Raw genomic sequence first — 8,947 nt, 5'->3', positions numbered from 1 at the left:
TTCTCTCAATCTCCAAATGAGAGTGAAAACTCTTCAAATCCAACCTAATTGAAGCCTCTAATCCACCGAAACTAGCTCTAAGAGCCCTAGATTCAAAATGCCCAATTTAAGCCCTAAAACCTCATTCTAGGGTTTCATCACAAAGAAGCCAATAAAAGTCTAATTTAGAGGAAGAGGATGAGCTACTAACCTTTAAGAAGCCTCAAACAAGGTTCAAAATCCTCCAAGAGTGGAGATCTCCCTCTCCCCAAGCTCCAAGATCAAGCTCCAATGGTGGAAAAGCTTCCAACAAGCAGAAGAAGCAAAAAGGAAGGTTTAATCCACTAAAATCCAAGCTAAAAAGGGATGAAATCCAAAGAGATGGTGAGGAGGGGTGCTCTACCTTCTCCTCCCTGTGATCTGAGCTCAAGAGGTGCCCTAAGGGGCGTGGGTGCTAAATAGATAGGCTACAAACGCAAAAAACCCCCTGCAGTTCGGACTGCACGAAAACTGCCTCCTTGTACCGGTACACGGGCTCTTGTACCGGTACAAGGCCGACGAAATTGCAAACCCGAGGCTCGGGTTGCTGGGTCTGCGGCTCTGTACCGGTACAAGCCCGATGGCTGTACCGGTACAACCATCAACCTTGTACCGGTACAAGGCCAGTCTTGTTCCGGTATAAGCTCTGCTGCAGACTACCCGAGAGCTGACCAAGGTCCAATCTTTTTGGGCTTTTGGCACCAGCTTAAAACCACAATTCTCGGGATGCGAGGCATAGGTCGGAGCACTGTCTACGACCTTTCAGAAAGTCTGAAAAAGCTCGACACACTGATCAAACACTCGAACCTTGCAATTTGCAAAGGTCCAGTATGTTACACTATCTTTATCATGCATTCTTAAATAGCATACTTTAATCTTTAACATGCATTCTTAAATAGCATACTTTAATCTTTATCATGCATTCTTAAATAGCATACTTTATCATGCATCAATAGTAAACATACTACACTTTAGCATGGAAAGCGACCTAATCGCTTCGGTGAGCACAACCCACCTCAAAACGCTTTCCGATTGCTTGTCGACATTTGCAATCGGCCTCCCGCGGCACCCGTAACCCGGTTTGGCCCGATCTTTTGCGCGACCACCCGAACGGCCTCCGATCCATGATCCGAAAATTAAAGGTCTTCGGTTATGTGCCACGGTGCTTCAAATCCATTTCCACGATTTTACGACGTCGCCTCGGCCCTCCAGGCGGTAACGAAGCCTAAACGTCCGTTTCTTTAACAACTTTGTAATGGCTCGTCGGATTGCCGAACCGTCTTCGCCAACGCGTTCGTTTACCTAGCAATTAGGTTCACGGAGGGTCAAATGAGATCAAGCCCTACTATTTTACAAAATCTCATTTTTGAGCCTTAAGATACACTATTGCAAGAATTCATCATATGATCCCTTAATTCATGCAATAGTTATCCATTTAGCATCTAAGGATTCCTCTAAATCCATTCTTAGAGCATACAATTAAAGCTCTTAAGATCTATCATTATAAACCTAGCCTCTACACATGCTCCAATTAACCCAAATTAAATGGATTTAACATGCTAATCAACACATTAGAGGCTATTGGAACACTAAGCATTAAGGATTAAACCAAATCCTAGCTTAAATTATGAGATCTCACCTTAGACCACCATTCACATCAAGCTAAATCCACTATTGGAAAGCTTGCTTCCACCATTAGAGAGAGCTTCAACTTCAAGCTACTCTAATTTTCTCCAAGCTTGCTTCAATTTTTCTTTCTTTTCTTCTCCAATCATCTCTTTGGTGTAGAGAGAGATTTTTCTCTTTGCTTGTGAGTGTGAATAATGAGAGGAAAGAAAGCCCAAGTCCTATATATACATAGAGAGAAAACTTGCTCTCCAAGTTTTCTATGAAGCTTCCAAAAACACTATTCACTCCAGGCAACTTAAAATCTGATATCTTTCGCCGGAGCTCCCAGAGTATCCGTTTGAGCTCAAATTTGACAGTTATATTCGGTTTAACGTACTGAACAAGAATATACTTTAAGTTTTCAGTTTCGACCCCGTTTGGTCACCGAAAACTGTACCGAACTGTAATCTTTATCAGATAGCTTTCGGATTTTATTTCTCAACTTTCGGGTGTCAGAAAAATATGAAACTTCAAATCTAGCCTCATAAAAATATTTCTGACTTATCCTCCAATTTTCATAATTTTCTGAGACTGTGCATTTTTGCTAAATTATCTGTCTCGTTTCCAACAGAAAATTCTAAATCTTCTGTTTTCATTCCGATTTCAGCACAAATCAATTATGACTTATGTTTTACTTCTCTAAATCCAATAAAAATAGTATCCCGCACTATTTTTATTTTTTTTATTTTTTTTTACCAAAATCTGGTATATTACATTGGGTGGACAGGGGAGGCCCTGTCCGTTCGGCGTCCGTCCGCCGCGCCCGAACCGGACCAAATTGGTAGCGACCTCGGGGCGAGGGCGTGACAATAAGGATGCAATGTTCATATGACCCTTAACTATAAGGTTGCTGTGTCATAATGTTCACTATCTTATTTTTACTTGCATTATCTAATTCTCATTAGTGTCATTTACACTACATGTCCTTTACTCACACCACACCGCTAGTGTCTCATATTCTTGCATCTATTGTTATTGTTAATGCCATACTTGTACACTAACATTCTTGACTCTCTAATGCCACTCTCTACATTTATGTCATAATGTCATTTGTTGTCAATGTCACTAAGTCCTTTGCCTTTTCTAGGTTCTTGTCATCATTCATGCATACATAGGGTTTTACAAGTTCTCATTCTTTTACTATCTTTTCATATGCATTTGTACTCACAAAATGCAATAACATATAGCCACATGCTCTCATTTCACCCTACAATGCATAATGATCATATGTAACCTATGCTCAAGAAATGACACTTCAGACATAAAAGGAAATTCATCGATTTTGGAAAGCACCACCCACCTCGTATGGTTGTAAAGGTGCTACGGTTCAATTCTTGTGATTTTTAGCCGCCTATTCTCTCGCCTGTGGCAAAACGAAGCCAAATTAGGCTTTTTCCCCAAAATCATTACGTAGACTCGTCGAATCGGCGAACCGAGTCCATAAACGAGTTAAAAATATCCCTAATTTGGTTTTACAAGGTCACTTTGCCTTTAAATCAACCAACCTAGGGCAAAAGCCCCAATTTTGGTACGCTAACAATGCCATTTGCCCAATATCCTGGTTTGATCTCTAAAACAAGCAAAAGTAAGCTTGATCAATATTTAGAAGCTCATTTAGGACCATTTGAACCATTCTTAGGGCCTCTAAACCAAACCCTAAAAATCCACCATGAGAGCTCATGGAGAAACATGAATTTTTCATGTGTTCCATGGCCTCTACAAGATTTCTACTCTGATCAGAAGATCAAATCCAAAAGATTTAGGGCATAAAACCAAGCCCTAACCTAGTTCTTACAAGAAACCTTACCTTAGCCTAAAGCACTCCAAGGTCTACCTTGTAGGAGAGCTTCTAAACCCTTCAAAAACTCCAAATCTCCTCCAAAATCCTCTCTAATCTCCTTCTTGCCACCTTGTAGGGAGCTTCTAGAGAGAGAGGGAGAGAAATGAGGGAAAGAGGTGTTTTGGCTGTGAAAGAGAGAAGAGAGGGGTGTGGGGGTTTTTATAGGATGCTATAATTGCATTTAAACCCTCCCAATATTCATATTTGCAGCAGATCAAATTCTGCTGCGAAGGACACCTGTACCGGTATGCGGGACCTTGTCATCGTTTTAACGGCTGCGCAGAGGCAACCCGAGAGCTGCTTCTCTCGGGTAACTGACTTGGTACCGGTACGAGCCATTTTGTCACCGGTTTAACAGCCAAAATTTCTCAAACCCGAGAGCAGCTGCTCTCGGTCTGCTGTCTGGTACCGGTACAAACTCAATGCATTACTGGTGACAAAAGCTCCAGACTTCAATCTTGCATCGTTTCGACTCCAATTCGCGCCGAGCAATGCTAAAACCTTTCTAACTCTTTTGGAACTCAACTTTAACCCTTCCAACATTGTTGGAATGTTAAATCGACTTCATCCAACTATTTCTTTCGCACACTTTAGTCAATTACGCTAAAGTTTGATATACACTACTGACGTTTCGGTGTATTATATTCTCCACCCCTTAAAATTAGTTTCGTCCTCGAAACTAACTCAATTAAAATCTAGATCCATACCTTAATCCAGATCTTCGAAGAGATGAGGATGACGCTCTCTCATTGCGTCCTCGAGCATCCAAGTAGCTTTCTGATCATCGTGGTTGCTCCAATAGACTTTAACATACGAAATCTCACGGTTCCGTAGTTTTCTCACTTCTCGAGCAATAATGTATGCCGGGAAATCCTCATAAGTCATATCCTCCTGAAGCTCGGACGGTTCATACGAGAGAATATGTCACGCCCTGCCCCGAAACCACTACCAATTTGGCACGGTTCGGCCGCGGCGGCGGGCCGCCGAACGGACAGCACCTCCCCTGTCCGCCCAAGGCTCAACAACAGGAATGTGCACAAGAATTTACCCAAGAAATTAAATTCTAAACATACACATTCACGAGGGCACAACCAATGCCAACAATACAAAGAGCGAGCAATCCACAAGATAAAACATGTGAAATAAAGAGAGTACTTCACTAACTATTACAATAGTTTCATCATTCCCATTTACATCATTTTCTTTAAATGAATACATTTTCCATCTCAAAATACATAGCTCTTCCATATCCTCACCTACAATGAATCACTCTCAATACATAGGTGAACTAATGCAAAAAAGGAAAGCTACTATACTACCACGGTCTCACTGGTTGGGCGCGATTTCCTTGCCACGGTCCTCTTTCGGCAGCCCTGTACCTACCACTGGAAGTAGAGTGGGGTGAAAACTATCTTCCATAGTTCCCAGTGGGCTTGGCCGCCGACTCTGCCGATCTCCCCACTAGGTCCAAGTGGGTACAAGCAACAATAGATAGATAGATAGATAGATAGATATGTATCTGAAAGCTGTAAATGCAATAGTAGGAAACTATGCTACCATGCCCATAATCATGAATATGAATGCATGCATCATATAATAAAGGTTTGCTACCATGCTAACAAATTCGATCCATGTTTGAATAGTAATGTTCAATGACATTTTTAAACCTTTAACTTTTCATTTACCCAATCTGTGGCGAGGCCCTAGGGCTCGCCCATAACTCACCTTTCAATCCCAAAGTGGGGAGGGAGCTCCAAGTGCACCCAAGCCCGGGACCGTCTGCGGACCTCCATGTGGTCCGGACCTCCAAGTGGTCCTAGTCGCACGACACTCCGGAGTACTCGACGACAATCCCCTCCATGTGGGGATTGGATGGCTATACCATCCCAAACACAGACTGTGAGCTAGATCTATCCTCTCCAAGTGAGGATGCCCTACATCTAGGGTCAACAACTCAATCAAGTCCTCTCCAAGTGAGGATACTCTACAACTAGAGTCATCATCTCTCACGGAATCATTTGTTCCCGACATTCATGCAATGCTATTTAGTTTTTCTAAATTCATTGTTCACAAGGCATTTTCTAAGGGATCCACCTATCCCTAGGTCCATCGACCACTAGTGTCATTACACTACATTAATGCCACTCGTCATCATTTAACATTTGGATACCACTCGTTTGTTCTTTAACACTTTACACTACTTTCTATGTCATCAATACTCCCATCGGGTTCATCTCTTTTCTTTCGCATCATAGGATTCACGTTCCGACCCAATCCTCACCTATCTAAGTTACCAAGCATTTCAAGTACACTAGGTTATCATTTAGAAAGTATAAGGAATTGAGCTACTATGCAATCCTACAATGCAACATGAAGAGATGAGATTAAATGCGATCTAAGACATAGAAAGGAGTTCGATAGCTTCGGGATGGCACCCCCCATCTTTAATCGATGTAGAGGTTTTGGAAACGCTCCTCGGTGAACTTCACGAAAAGGCTTTAGCCTTCCTTGCCTAAATCAACACTAACCCGGTCCTATTTTGCTGAGAACTTCACGCCGGCTCGCCGAATGCCAAAACCGACTTCGCCCCCACAATTCGTGACCTAACAATAGGGTTTCCAAAGCTTCAAATGAGATCAATCTCATACTTTCACAAAAACTCCATTTTGGAGCCCTAGGTTTGCACCTATAGCAAACCACCCAATAAATCCCTAGAACCATGGGATTGATCTATTTAGAAGCATGTTTAGGATCTATTTGACCCATTCCTAAGCATCAAAACCCAAAACTCCAAAATTTAGAAGCTAGGGTTCAAGAGCCTACCTCTTGTGCTACACCAAAGAGAAGAGGAGAGGAAGATGAAGGTGTCCAAAGCCTTCCTCTTGGTCTCCTACTTCTTCTCCTCCTTGGTCTTCTTCTTCCTTTCCTTCCTCTCCTTATTCTTCTCCTCCTTGTTCTTTCCTTTCTTGAGAGAGAGAGAGAGAGCAAGAGAGAAAGAGAGAGAGTGAAATGAGATGAGTGTGAGGGAGAGAGAGGGCTCAGCCCACTCTAATAAAGGCCATTTTGCATAAAAGCCCCTCAACTTTCACCCCTGTGCACTGCCCCATACTGGGCAGTTTTCGCGCGGAGGGACCGGTCTCCCCGACTTGGGACCGGTCCCCGAGAGCTTCCCTCGGGCGCACGCGTTCGGGAACCGGTCTCTCCCTGGGAGACCGGTCCTCGGGAGACCGGTCCTCGCCTGAGAGACCGGTCCCCGAGAGCTCGATTTTCAGGACTTAGCCAAATTTCGCCATTTCTCGCTGGGACAACGTTCGGGAACCGGTCCCTCCCTACCAAGGACCGGTTGCACCAAGCAACCCCGCTACACCCAGCCGAGGGAACCGGTCTCTCACCTCCAGAGACCGGTCCCCGACAGCAACATCAGCCCAAAAATGCAGTTTGCACCATTTGCTCTCGCGGACTCAACTCCAAAGCACTTTTTGTGTTTTGGACATTCTTGACTCCCACAAAGGGTATCCTCTCGACAGTCAGTCGATCCTGGATGAAGTACAATCCTCGGATTTCGAGAATTCACTTCCTTATAGAATATGCTCAGGATCGTGAACAAACTTGCGGAGATTCAATACATGAAATACATTATGAACTCCCGCAAGCCTCGGTGGTAATGCAAGCTTATATGCCACCGCACCGACCCGCTCCAAAATCTCGAACGGTCCAACATACCGGGGACCTAGCTTCCCACGGACTCTGAACCGTTTTACTCCTCGCATTGGCGATACCTTCAAAAATACGCGGTCTCCAACCGCAAACTCTATATCTTTTCTACGCTTATCGGTATAGCTCTTTTGCCGAGATCGCGCCGTAGTGAGTCGTTGGCGGGCAAGGCGAACTTTCTCCTCCGCCTCCCGCACTACATCGGGGCCAAGAGCAACTCTCTCGCCCACATCGCTCCAATGAATAGGAGAGCGACACTTCTTTCCATAAAGGGCCTCGAATGGCGTCATCGCGATACTTTCTTGATAACTATTGTTATACGCGAACTCCGCTATCGGTAAATGATCATGCCATCCGCCCTTGTAGTCGAGTACACACGCCCGAAGCATATCCTCAAGAATTTGTATTGTACTCTCCGATTGACCATCACTTTGAGGATGAAATGCTGTACTAAAGTCGAGCCGTGTGCCCAAAGCGTCCTGTAGGCTCCTCCAAAAGTGAGATGTGAACCTCGGGTCTCGATCTAATACAATAGACACCGGAACCCCATGAAGTCTCACAACCTCGTCGAGATATACTTGAGCCAACTTGTCTCCGGACCACGTGGTATGAATAGGTAAAAAGTAAGCCGACTTCGTCAACCGATCCACAATTACCCAAATTGCATCGTGTCCACCTTGAGATCTAGGGAAACCGATCACAAAGTCCATTGCAATATCTTTCCATTTCCAAACGGGTATAGATAAACGTTGCAATTTTCCCGCCGGAAACCGGCGTTCTGCCTTTACTTGTTGACACGTAAAACATTGTGCCACAAACTCCCCAATATCTTTCTTCATGCCCGGCCACCAATAGTGCACTTTCAAATCTTGATACATCTTGGTGCCGCCCGGGTGAATGCTATAGTGAGATTGATGCGCTTTTTGCGTAATCGCCTTTCGAATGTCCTATTTACAGGCACACACCATCGATTTCGGAATCGAAGTGCGCCATCGGTCCCAATGCCAAAATCATAGGCACTACCGTTGTAACGACCCGCAACCACCCGCCTATTTGGCCGAGGTCGTGGCGCCGCCGACAGACCGCCGAACGGACAGAGTCTCCCCTGTACGTCCTAGGCGTCGCAATCAGTACAAGTACAAGAAGTTCCAACCAGGAACAGTATTCAAGCAAGATTGCATAAGGAAGGTATCAAACAACATAACACATCCTATGCTATTACAAGCATTCCCATTAGATTCATTTTTACATCATATTAGCATTATTACATTACATTTTCTTCCAAATACAATTAATGATCGCAATATTATTACAAGTTTGCTCTTTTTTCTTTTCCCTCTACCCCTAGGCTATGCCGACTCGGGGTACCTCTATCTCTGGCCTCTGGGGTAGGGCGCTATCTATGGAGCTACGTCCTCGCCTTGCACCACCGCGTCGCTCACGTGTGAACCTGTAACACCCCAAAACAACATGGGGTGAGAACCAACTCCATGGTTCCCAGTAGGTACGGCCACCCAAGGGAAAAGCTCGACCAATAGGTCTAAGGAGGCCCTACAACATGTTAGTCCAACAGATATCCAACAGATATATATATTCAAGTATTGAAATACATGTTGTGCCTCACAATATGCAGTATGAAATTCATGCAGTTTATGCAACCATGTAACCAACTAGTAATTCAATCAATACTACTTTTATTCCTGTTAT

The sequence above is a fragment of the Ananas comosus genome, linkage group 1 (genome assembly GCF_001540865.1).
Source record: "Ananas comosus cultivar F153 linkage group 1, ASM154086v1, whole genome shotgun sequence".
Classification (NCBI taxonomy): Eukaryota; Viridiplantae; Streptophyta; class Magnoliopsida; order Poales; family Bromeliaceae; genus Ananas; species Ananas comosus.
Note: the sequence above shows the minus strand (reverse complement) of the source record.